Source organism: Vombatus ursinus, unplaced genomic scaffold (genome assembly GCF_900497805.2).
Source record: "Vombatus ursinus unplaced genomic scaffold, bare-nosed wombat genome assembly UNPS02009824.1, whole genome shotgun sequence".
NCBI lineage: Eukaryota > Metazoa > Chordata > Mammalia > Diprotodontia > Vombatidae > Vombatus > Vombatus ursinus.
The window spans coordinates 5713404-5726907 of NW_020949602.1; positions in this window are offsets into that span (position 1 = coordinate 5713404).

Consider the following 13504-nt stretch of genomic DNA (forward strand, 5'->3'; position numbering starts at 1 on the left):
CTCTTCTCAGTCTGATTTCTTATGTATGTGGGTCTTGGATGGATGGAGAGAGAGAGAGAGACAGAGAGAGACAGAGAGACAGAGAGAGACAGAAACAGAGAGAGAGAGACAGAGAGAGACAGAGAGACAGAGAGAGAGACAGAGAGACAGAGAGAGACAGAGAGAGAGAGAGAGAGCAGAGCAGAGAGACAGGAAATGGCTTTCTTTATCCTGAGTATGTGGAATCGATGCAGCTGGAGCTAGAGAATGAAGCCTGAATCCAAGTAGATTTGGGTTTAAGCCCCATCTTGGATGATGTCATTGGTCCTCTTCAAAAATGAAGGATAAACAACATTTTCTCTAGATGTATAACTATGCGTGACCTTAAGCAAGTCACCATTTCTAAGACTATGAATTACAGAAAAGGTGGCAACCCACATTGGTGGAATCAATCAGCTTTAACCAATCAAGAGGTTGCTTCTCCCCTCTGTCCTTATGCCAGTAAAATCACAAGTCTAGTCCCTATTTTTAAAAAAGGAAATGATCTTCCTAATTACCTAGGAATTCCTAATTCCTAATTTCCAAATTAATTTGCACTAAGTACTAATAGAACTTCCCCTCAATTTGAGCACCTAGCTAGGAGAAAGCTTGGCTCCACATCTTCCTTTTTTCTCTATCTTTGTAGACCGATGCCCAAACATTGTTCCTTCTTGCCCTGTTTCCCCTACCCCCTTCACAAATAAAGCAACAGATCAACAGTAGTGAGATAGTGGATTTAATCTAGCTAGAAAAAGAAGTTCTAGCTATCTTAACAGATGTTAGTAAAGTAACTTTTCAGAGCAAAATGAATCCTGGAATGAGTATCTTTCCTGCTTGGGTAGGGAGGGAGCAGAAGAAAGTAGCAACACATAGCTTGGTACTAATACTCCAGAATGGAAAATCTGTAACCGGCAGCTCATTCTAGCAATGGCAAGTGGAGGCAGCAGCAGGGCCCAGGACTTCCTCCAACAGAGGATCCTGTGGCTAGCTGGGCCAGGCAGTGAGTCCACAGAGCTTTGCTCTGAAATCCTGGCTCCCCATACGTGCCCCTAGAGTTGCAGCGCGGGCCATCTCCAGTCATCCTGATGTACGTCTTGCCACTGGACCCAGATGTCTCCGAAGGAGGGGGTGAGGCTGGTGACTTTGGACAGCCCTCCCTCCCTCACTTAAATCCAATTCTCTTCAAGTCTTGACATCACCTCCCTGATGGCATGGCCCTCTTCGAGAATGAAGGACAAATAATAACAACAACAGCTACAGGTGCTCTTTCATCTTGTTTGAAGCACGAGCTACCCTTGCTGCCCGTGCCCCACCCAGGCCCCCTCTCCCTGGCTCAGTCCTCAAGATGCTCTCAGTTCCTAAAAGGATGGGCAGAAAAATGTCCTCTCTCTAGGATGACATCTCCCAGAAACCCACACAGCCAGGATCCCCACAATGTCATCTGAAAGTGTCCCCGGGAAGAACTGGTCGTGATGAGACCAGAGGTTTAGAGCTGGCAGATACCATTTTGATGAGAAAATGAGAAGATGAGCAATCTGAGGCCGAGGAAGGGGGAGCGATTTGTCCGAGGTCGTACAGGTAGTAAGCGATGGAGGTAGGATTTGAACACAGGTTCTCTGACCATTGTTCTTCCCAATGTTCCATTGGAATCCCAGGTTTTAGAGCCAGAAAGGCCCTTACTTATCGTCATCTACTATCACTCACCCATTTCACAGGGAGGAAAATTGAGGGTCAAAGAAGCGAATTGCCTGACATTGCACAGGCGCTGCTCCGAATCCCCCTCTTTGCACCCCCCTGCACTACCTTTTAATAAAAGGCAAGGGGATGGAAAAGGCAGAAGGAAAGAGGGGGAGAGGGAAGACAGGCGGAGACACCAACAAGGAAAAGGGGTGTCTCGGCCAGTAGGTTTAGGTTTCCTCCTGGAAACTCTTGCCTGGGGCTGCCTGTGTGTGATAGGCATCAGTGAGCTAATCTCTCTGGGTCAGGTTAGCCAAAGGCCAGGGAGGCCCACAGGCCAATGGAAACTCTCCCCATCTGCTTGGAGGTTGACAGCTAGAAACCCTTTGTTTCTCCTCATAGCAACCAAGCCAGGCTGAGGCCCGAGGCCCGAAGGCTTTGGCACTTAGCAAAGCCTCCTTGAAGGCCAATCTGAGGTTTCTTCCAGCTTTAAATCTAAAATCCCACGAGTGACCGAACAAATAACAACTCTACTGGGGTCCTATTTAAAAGGACCTCGGATTCACAGTCAGAGATTGAGAGCCAAAGGGGACATTAAGGGTGACTGGGGCCAGTTGCTGTCTTCATTTTCATTACAGATGAGGAAACTGAGCCTCAGAGAAGTTGTGACTTCTTCAAGGTAGTACAGGGAGGAATCCTGAAAAAAAAACCCCCAAAACCCAGAGCCTCTGACTCCAAAGGTTTTTCCCATCAAAGCTAGCAGACATTAGAGCTCACTTGGTTCAACCCTTCCCCTTCCCATTTGACAAGTGGGGAAATTGAGGCTCACAGTGGTAATTGACTTGCTGGGGGTTCTGGACCATCTAAGATGGAGTCACTCATGCGGAAGATGCCAGGAAACAGCTTTTAGGACACTGGAGGATTGAGCACGGATGCCTACCACATAGTTGGGAGAAGTCTTTTCTTTACTGGCTGTTTAGTCAGAATTGTTGCCTTTAAAATGAACCGATTCATCAATGTAATGGTGAGGGGAGGGAAACTTTTCTTCATTCCTACCCTGTGGTCAGGGAGGAGGGCCTGAGGGCTGCCTCCCTTCTCCAACCCCCCTGAGGCCATGTGACCCCAGAGACAGGCCTGGGTCTTTGGTTTTGTTCACTCTTTTCTTTCTAGGTATAGAGAGTCGTGTCTCCAATCTATTCTGGGTGCTCGAGCCACAAGAATAGAGGAATACAGACCAGATGTTGGACTAGCCCAACAGTGATGCCTTGAGGAGTAGGGGTCAGGAATTCCAGCCCAGCAGAAGCCCACATTGGGCTGCTATCTTTGGACGTGAACTTGATATAATTAATGCTGTGGAGGAACTGAATTAAACTGTGAGCCTAACTTTCTCACTATTCCCATGTAATTGGAAAATATTTAGCTACATAAATAAAAATACAATACAACATAGATAATGTTAATTTGTGGTTTTCTAAGTCAATATGAGACCCCACAGGAATCTGTTTGTATTTGTTTGAAACCACTGGACCAGAGTTTACTTAGGTATATACTTGTCTCCACTATAAGGTAAGCTTCTTTTGAATCAGGATTGTTTCAGTCTTTGTGGTGCCTGCAACATAGTAGGCATTTAATAAATGTATGTTGATTGGCTAATTGATCATTATAGATTTAGAGTTCGAAAGGCACTTAGACCAACCCTATCATTTGAAACTTAGACTAATACTCTAAATCTCAAAAAAAGCCCAGAGAAATTAAAAATTGTCAAAGGCTTAGAAAAATTCATTAAATGAATGCTAAGCCCATACAGTGTAAGCTGTCCGTGCTTTGTTAGTACCAGACCCAGCACCGAGCTGCCATACAACCATGGCCACAGAAAGTGATGGCGATGATGATGACAATGGCATCTTTTGGGTAGATGGACCAGAACTCTGATTTCATTGCTCTTCGGAACTCCAAGTGTGGAAATTCCCTTTAGTAATGCAGATTTGTACCAGTTCATAGTCTCAGAAAGTTATCTGGGCTTTAATGGTTGAATCTTTCCCCAGAATTCCCCTATCTATGGTTTTCCAACTTTAAGGCCTCCCTCCCTTCATGCTATATCAATATACACATTACTTTTAATCACTTATATCTAGGTGTAAACCAAAAAGTCATGATAATCTTTTCTCTGGTGGTCATGTCAATCCACAGATCTCTAAGCACTCATCTTCTAGTCCAACCACCCTAGTTTACAGATGAGGAAAATGAAACCCAGAGAGATCAAGTGAGCCAGAAGGTAGGAACTGTTACGTGGCCAAGCACATAGTAGGTGCTTAATGAGTGCTTGGTGAATTGAATGGAATGGAACTTCATAGTTTGCCATGAGCTCATGGTTGGGGCCAGTCACATTCAAAATCATAGGATCTCAGAGGTAGAAGGGACATTAGAAGTCATCTAGTCCAACATAAGCCTGAGCCAGCATGCCCTCTAGGCACCAACATACATTTATTAAGCACCTGCTACGTGCATTCTGGGCAAGAGCTGGGAGAGATTAAAATTTTAGCTAGAGATGTCTTCACTGCCCTCCTGGAACTTATAGACAAGGAGGCAGGGGTGGGAAACCAAGTATTACTAGGCATAATATAATAGTATATATATTGACCAGACCGTGCTGTAGAGAGGCAGAAAACCCAGTTCGGTGTTATGTCTGAAGGAGAAAGTCATCATTGATGGGGGTTCAAAGAAGACTTCTTGGAAAAGGTGGCATTTGAGGTGGGCTTTATATTATGCATGGAAATTCATGTGAAGAGAAAGAAGTATAGTCTCCAAAGAGCAAGCAATATGTTTAAAAGTACAATCCTAAAAGAGTGAAGTATGCTATTAGATTGTAAGCCACTGGAGGGCAGGGACTGACTTTTGCCTCTTTGTGTTCCCAGTGCTTAGCACAGTTCCTGGCACATAGTAGGTGCTTAATAAAGGTTTATTGATTGATTGATTGGGATGGGCAGGGCATGCAGGCAGTTTTCCAGTTTAGCTAGAGGGTAGATCACATAGTCAGGGATAGTATGTGAAGAGACATGGGTGCATTGGGGAAAAAATGGTGCAGGAACCCTGGATTTGGCATTAAAGAAGTTGAACTCCTCTGTCTGATTAATTAGCTTCCAGCTTTTCAAACTTTCTGGGCCTCAGTTTCATCTTTTATAAAATGAAGGGTTAGGCTGGTTGGCCTCTACAGTGTCTTCCTGCTTTGAACCCCTGTTCCTATGATTCTAAAGTTTGAGTGGCTGGATGAGGCCATACATACTGTGGAGTAACTTGGACACCAGGTACCCCTGCCTGCTCATGCTCCAACTGCAGCTTGTCCATGCCCTTTGCCCATACCCACTGCCCATGCCCTCTGCCCATATCCACTGTCCATGCCCTCTGCTCATACCCTCTATCCATGCCCTCTGCACATACCCTCTACCCATACCCACTGCCCATACCCTCTGCCCATGCCCTCTACCCATACCCACTGCCCATGCCCACTACCCATGCCCTCTACCCATGCCATTTGCACATACCCTCTACCCATACCCACTGCCCATACCCACTCCCTATGCCCTCTGCCTATGCCTCTGCCCATACTCACTGCCTATGCCCTCTGCCCATGCCCACTGTCCATGTCCACTGCTCATGCCCTCCCCATGATGCTCCCAGGAGCTCCAAGCGCAGCCACTTCCACCGTGATGCACCATTTCAAATTTCTTACTTATGGTTAAGGTCAGATTCACCTTTCTGTACCTTGCCACCCACGGGTCTTTTTTCTGCCCATAAGCTCATAAAGGCCCCAGCGGGGATTAGGGGCCTGTTAGAAAGTGTGCAGAACAGGAAGAGTAGAGGGGCTACATGATTGGGGGAGCAATGGGAAGTTAGAGTGTGTGGGGGAGAGCTCTCTCTCTTCCTCATACCCTGGCTAGGTGCCATAGGAGTAGCGGGGGGCAGGGGGGCTGCCCCAGCATGACTCACTTTGCAGCTGCTCCCCCCTCCCTTCTCTCTCCTCCATGCACTTCCCCATCTCACCATCTCCCCTGATTTCCCCTGTGGTTCTTGATGCCATCAGAGTTCCTGGCACTGCCCTGAGGACACAGATGAATTGCCTTGAAGTCTCATTGCTGCCCACAGAAGTGCCTTCATTGAAATCAACCATAATCCAGGTATGGGCTCCTTTCCCTTTATTGGCTTTGAGTTTCTGGACCTGAGTTCAAGTTCATATGAGGTCACAATCTATCTGTGTAATCTTAGGCAAGTCAAGGAATGTCTCTGGTCCTCAATGGTCTTCATTTGTAAAATAAAATGATTGGAGTTGATAAATGAAGCTCCTTTATAGCCCTAATAGACTTTAACCTTAACCCTAACCCTAATTCTATATCACTCTGTTCTAAAGTTCCTTTCAGCCCTGAAATTCTAGTTTTTTAGTTTTATATCTCTAAAATTTTGTTCAGTGTTCTAAGATTCTGTGTCCTAAGGCCCCTCCCAGCTCTGATTTTCCCCGTTCCATTTTTCTAGACTTTAAAAAAGAGCAACGAGGAAGAAGACAGACTTAGAAGGTCACTTCAGTAGATTAGAGCAAAGAAGAAGGAGGTTTCTATGTGCTCTGAAAACCACTTATTCACTAAATAAAATTTACCATAAGCAGAGTCCATTTCCAGGCTGTGGATAGGAATGAAGTGACCCAAGTCATTGCTAAGAATCTGCTTACCTTGATGGAGGCCAGTGAGTGAACTGTAGAATTCAGAGCTGCGAGCAGGGCTGGCTACAAGCTTAAAATGGACATCTTCCCAATGAAGAAATGGAGAGAAATTTTCACGACAAAGTTTCTGCATCAGCTTTCAGGCACCCATGAGTGTCCCGCCCCCTTCCCCCCCAGCCTTTCTCCCTGGAGGTCCCCTCAGGAGAGCTGGTCCTGTGCTTAGCTAAGTAGGAGGCTACTTCTGGGTGGAAGGCCAATCACCTTCAGGTCCCCCCTTCTCCACTCCCTCAATTAAAGCCTTCATTTTATTCTACTGTCTGAAATCTTAAGGGGGGATAATCTTTCTTTCCACAAGAACCAAAATAGTGAGAGTCAGTATGGTGCTGTGAGAGGAGGGCAGCCTCCTTATCTGTAGGATGAGGGAGTCAGATCAGATGATTCCCCTAAAGTTCTCTCCAACCCTATATAGATGGTCCTACAGTCCAGAGTACTCAAGTCTTCTAGATATAGAATAGGGTGATCTGAGTTCAAGCTCCATCCCTGGCATTTCTTAGCTGCCTGGCCATGGGCAAGTGAGCTCCCCTATGTCTCTAGGCCTCCGTTTCCCCATATACAGAAATATTCATTCTCTATTGGAGAGGGTCCTTATGAGGAAAGCCCCCTAGGAATTGGCATTGTTGTCAGTTTAATAGCTGGAGCGATAGTGTGGGGCAGTAGCTGGGGAGCTAGGCTCAGAACCCTAAAATCCTGGGCTCCAGGGCTCCTTTTTTGGTACATATTGACTGTGTTACCTGGGAAAGAAGAGACTTGAAGCAGGCTGCCTCCCCCTGCCCCCCTACCCCAGCAGCTGTTGCTGTAACTGAGGTGCGAGTTGACAGGAGTCTGCAGGGGGTGTGGGCCGTGTCAGAGGAGAGAAGGGGGCATATTGGAGAGATGCTGCTGAGGTGAAATTGACAGGCCTTGGAAACAGATTGGATTTGGGGGGTGAGAGAGTGAGATCAGGGTGACTCCTAGGTTTTGAGTCTGGGGGTCTGGAAGGATGTTACCCTCTACAGTAATAGGAAAGGTTGGAGGGGGAAAGATAATGAATTCTTTTTGGGATATATTGAGTTTAAGATATCTGCTGGATATCCAGTAGACTTATGGTCTTTAATGTTATCACCTTATGCCCTTGAAATTCTTTTGTATTTATTTCGTCTATTGGTGAGTAATATATGCTGTCTCTCAGCTCTGGGCATTTTCACTGGCTGCCCCCTCCCCCTGTGCCTGTAATGCTCTTTGACCTCATCGTTACCTCCTGGCTTTTATGACTTCCTGTAAGCCCCTTCCTTCCTAAGCCCATGCTGCCATGAGCCAAGCATCTTGACCTTTGTCTTGCCACTGGATTCCAGTGACTCTGGAGGAGAGAATGAGGTTGACAACTTTTTGAAGCTTTGCTTCTCTCAAATCAATTCAGGTACAAGTCAAGGCATCACACTGATGATGCCAATGGGTTCTCTTCAAGAACAAAAGACCACCACCATCACCACCACCACCACCAATAATCCTCCCTTCTATAGAAAGCCTTTCCCAATCCCCCTTAATGCTAGAGCCTGCTCTCTCTTACCTCTAAGTTGTCCCGTGTGTATCTTGGATGTACTTGGTTATTTACGTGTTGCCTCCCCCATTAGATTTTGGAGGGTGAGCACTAACTTAGCCTTCCTTTGCATCTTCAATACTTAATAATAATAAATGCTTATTGACTGTTTGTACAGATCATGTATCCCAACATTAGAATATAAGATCTCTGAAAGCAGAGACTGCTTTCATCTTTTGTCCTTGAATCCTCAGTGCCTGGCACAGACGTGCTAAATGCTTAACAAAGGTTTGTTGAGTAGACTTGGGTTATATGCATCCTAACCCCTTTTTGTTTGTACTAATGGTGCTTGGTAGGTTATCAATAAATCCTGTAGTTAACTTTAAGGAGCATGGAGCTGTCTTTCTTTTCCTTGAGAGTTAGAGTGGAGTTGGATTAAGCCCAGCATTCAGTCCAATCTTCTCTGCATGCAGGAATTCACCCTTCCCAAATATCTGACAGGTAGTCATCCAGTCTGCCTCTGCTTAGAATTGTAAGTGGAAGACTCCAGCTGCACCAGTTCTCTCTCTGGGACTTTGAACATGCCCTTGTCTCTCCCTGAGCCTTAGTTTTCTTCATCTATACTGTCAAGGATACTAATAGAATCATGGGCCCTCTGAATTAGAAGGAAACCTTAAGATCATCTAGTCTAATTTGGTACCTGAAGGAAACATCTCTTTTAGGTGTTACAGTGGATAAGAGTGGTGGACTTGGAGTCAGAAGTGCCAGAGTTCAGATCCTGCCTCAGGTACTTACTAGCTGTATGACCCTAAGTAAGCCATTTAACTTCTCTCAGCCTCAGTTTCCTCATCTGTAAAATGGATGTACAGAGGAGCACCTACTTCATAGAGTTGTTGGGAGGATCAGATGAGAAGTTGTATGTTAAGTGCTTTGTAAAACTTAAAGTGCTATATAAATGCAATTGTTATCATCATTACCACCACCATCATCATCTTCACCACACTGTCATCACTATCACCATCATCTTTCTCATCACCATAATTATCATCATGATCACCATCATCTTCACCACCACCATCATTACCATCATTCCCCTAAATTACTCTTCAGGCCCTACCTGTGGTTGGACTATCTACCTAATGCCTCTTTCCCTTCAAGCTCTCAAGGTCTTCATCTGGAAAATGGAGGCATTGGATTAGATGACCTCTGAGGTCACATCTAGATATAAATCAAGCTTCCTAGAGTTGTTGTGAGGGTGCATGTATGTAGTAAATGCTATAAACTGTAAAGTAAAAAATACACATGAATTAGTGCCAAAGCTGACAAAACCAGATTCCTGAAGTAAGAATAATTTCAATTGGATGGGACTATGAAGGTCATTTAGTCCCACCTACCATGTGCTCCCTCACCTCCAGTTCATTTGGATAACAGGCAACAAGTTAAAGAGTGAGTTATCTCATTAGGAAGTGTGAAAGAGTTTCTCTAATTGAATTGGAAGGAGATCTTGGCATTGGCTGGACAAAGATTGGTCGTGCCCCTGGAGTCTTTCATTTATTTAAAATATATTTTATTGATTTTTAAAAAATATCGTCATTATTTCATTCAGTACCCCACTCCTTCCCCTCTTCAGAAGGTCTCATCCCATATGAAAAATAATATATTTTAATAAAAAAAGAAACACAAGAAAGAGAAGGGAAAAAATCACCACAAATGATCAATACATCAAAAAAGTCTAAAAATCTGGGCTTTGTAGCACATGGTGGACTTAGAGTTTCTGTAAAGGCTCTAGGAGGGTAGGCCTCATAAATCTTCTTTTGAGCTATTCTTGTTCTTTATAATATTGCAACATTTGCTTCTGCTTTTTTTATTTTTTGTGGTTGTTCTTTCCATTTACATTGTTGTAGTTAATGTACATATTATTTTCTTGGTTCTGCTTACTTCAATCTGCATCAGTTCACGTAGATTTTTCCATGCTTCTCTATATTCATCAGATTCATCATTTCCTAGCATACAGCAATAATCCATTACTTTTATCTAGTATACTTTTTTAAGCCATTCCCCAAGGGATGAGCGTCTGCTTTGTTTCCAATTCTTTGCTATTACAAAGAGTGCTGCTATAAATATTTTGGTGCATGTGGGGGATTTCTTTTCAATGGCTTTTTTGGGATATACTCCCAGTGTATGGACTCTCAACAATGGATTCTCTGGTTCAAAGGATATGGATATCTTGGTCACTGGTTTTGCATAATTCCAAATTGATTTCCAAAATGGTGGTACTGATGAACAGATCCACCAACAATGCATTGCCTATCTTTCCACAATCCTTCTAACATTGAATAGGGGTGAGGTGAAACCTCAGAGTTGGATTTATTTGCATTTCTCTTATTATGAGTGATTTGAATTTTTTCATATGATTTTTAAGTCCATTCACAAATTTGGGTTATGAACTCTGACCAACACACACAGTGTCCATTGGGAAGCATAGGTATAGATACAGAAGGGATGTACAGAAGGGATGTAGCAGAGGTGTACAGAAGTATGGAAATTCATACGCCCTGGAAACTCAAGATTCTGGACTGTAAGTCGATGTACTTGGTCTCTTTAGGGAAATAAAATTAGTTTGCATCAAAAGTCATTTGCTGAGTGGGGCTTCTTATCTAGTAAAACTCCTTGGCTGGGTCCTAATGTAGCATTATAATCTTTTAACAACAAAACATTCAAGTCTGCTCTCTTGTCTGGGTTCTGAGGTGTTTCTTCTCCCCTCAAGTCACTGGTGGCCATAAATGGCAAGGTAGACAAGGCTCTCCTTTTCCAAGCCATCTGTTAGTAGCAGAGGATTCAGCTTTCTCCAATCAGCTCCTAGCTGCAGAAGTTTTTTCCCCTTCAATCAGCTCTATTCCTAGAAACAGATGCAAAGCCCATCTTTCTCTAGTAAGTTTATTGGACTTGTGAGGTAATAGCGAAGGGGGAAAATGCAAGCTCTAAGCTCTTTTCTCAGTTCTTAATTCAGCTAATTTTCTATACTCATCTGGGCTTAGTTCCTTTCAGGAAGCAGGGGACAGTCCACTCTTCTTCTGCCTTTTTCCTCTGCTCATGTCTCTGCTCTGCCTCTTTGGGCCCTGTAAGCCTCTGCTGCCTTCTTGTCTCAAAGCAGGGTCATCTTGTATGACGTGACTCACCTCTGCCTTAGAGTGAGAAATGAAAATTCCTGTTTCTATCAGATCTGACACAAATAGGCAGTATACAGCAGTTCCAAAATCACCAAAAAGTTCTAATTATCAGAGTTCCCCAGCTACCAACCTGAAAAACCTCATAATAGTCATATGTAAACTACTTGCTGGGAAACAAAATACTTTGACCATCTTTACTTTCATAAACAACTTTTCTCTGAGGGTTACTTTCTCTCAGGTCCTCTCAGGACTCTCTATATTTCCCCCCACATACTTTTCTCTGAGGGATAGTCTCAGAATTGTCTCTGGTTTTCTTCCCTTTTTACCAGCAAAATTGTAAAAAAGGGAAACATTTTTTACAGTGTATTACACATGCTAGAAAATGCCTTTTCTTTGAGCTTATGTCCATTCACATTATTAAAGGTAAACTTATTGGTGGGGCCTTGTGAACTATAATTTGCGGAGCAGAGACCCACCCAACATTCTGCAACCTATGCATAGTTACCCCTTGGGACCAACATTGGAAACCTATAATGCCTGTTGGGGTATGTGTCTGAATCTGTGAGGGCCTACTACTTATTAATGAGGAAATTGAGGCTTTGAGAAATTATGATTTATCTAAAGTTACTTAGGTATTGAATAGAGCTGAGATTTTAACTCAAGCCTCAAACTCCCAAATCCAGCACTTTCCCTAACTTGTTTCTTGAGATATTATTTGCTTTGATTTTTTTTTTGTTATAAAATCTCCCCATAGAACTGAAACCAGAAAGTCATGCAGAATAGTGAGTGACATTTGCAAGACTAGGGTCACAGGAAAGGAAAGATGACTTCTTTTTTTAAATTGATCTTTTTTTCAATGAACAAAAATCTGTTTTCTCTCCCTAAAACCCATCTCCCATTAAAAAAAAAAGAAAACCTTTGTAACAAATATGCCTAGTTAGGCTAAACAAATTCCCTCATTGACCTTGTTAAAAAAAAAGTCTCATTCTGCATCTTTAGTCTTTTATCTACGTGTCAGGAGATGGGTAGCATTAAGCCTTATCATCTCTTCTCTGGAATGGTGATGGGTCATAGCATTAATCAGAGTTCTTAGGTCTTTCCAAGTTGTTTGCGTTTGATGTTGGGATTTTTTTTTTAGTATAAATTGTATTTATACTGGTTTAACTCATGGAAAGATGGTTGCATAATGATAGGACAGGTTTTGTGTTGAGACAAAGACCAAGAGAATGGTTTGAAGTTATCCTGTACCTAGTTAAGCACCTAGAATGGAGTGAGGGTACTGATGGTGGCCTTCCAGGTGAGGATGTAAAGAGGATTTTTGTTCAGGTAGAGGTTGGACTAGATGGCCACTAAAGTCCTTTCCAACTCTGAGATTTAGTGATTCTTGTTTTTAATGGTTAATCCAACAAGCATTTATTGAGTTACTGAATAACAAATAATAAAACATCAAATATCAAGTACCTATTATGTGCAGAACACTTTGTTTAGCTTACATCCCCCCCCCCCCACAAAGCACATGGTAGATGCTCAGCACACATCAAGTGCTTAATCAGTGTTGATGGATTCAAGGCACCTACAAATAAATTCTATTTTAGTATGTGTTTCCCTAAACCTAGGTGGGGGGGATGTTTCTGTGGATCCCATGATAAGTCAATCACTAAGGGCATGGATAATTCCCCTCCCAGGTTTATGTTCGGTAAGATCAGTGTTGTTGGGGGATAGATGGCACTGAGGGAGAAGCTGGGGAAGGGGGAGCTCAGGCAGCCAGAGTACCACTGTGGCCCCCTGTCCCTCAGCACCTAGGACAGTGCTCTGAGTTCTCCAAATGTCATTCACCAAATGCATATTCCATACAATTTGCCTAGCATCAACTTGGGAGGTAAGGAGTGGGACGTGAATGATTGCCTCCGTTTCCCTTCCTGGTCCTGGACCTGTGCCTCTGGCTGCTTCAGTACCCACCCACCCAGAGCTTCCCAGTGCAGTGCCGACATATGGAGGCAGAAATAGAGCGCTGTTGTTAGTGTTTGTGTGTGAGCTCCCGTGTGTGTGTGTTTGTATCCTCTTGCATGTCTTTGTTTTTGTGCCCTCCTAAACTATAAGGTCTGTGAGGGTGGCCTCGTCTAAAGTTTAGATCCCCACATCCCCTCTAGCCACAGCAATTACAACAGCAACAATAATAATATCCCTCCCCCAGCACCTGAGACAATGCTCTGTAATTAAATTCAACAAACAGTTACTAAATGCCTGCTGGCTTCCAGATACTCGTTTTTCATCTGTCTGTCTGTTCCAAATATCTATCCATCTATCTATCTATCTATCTATCTATCTATCTATCTATCTATCTATCTATCT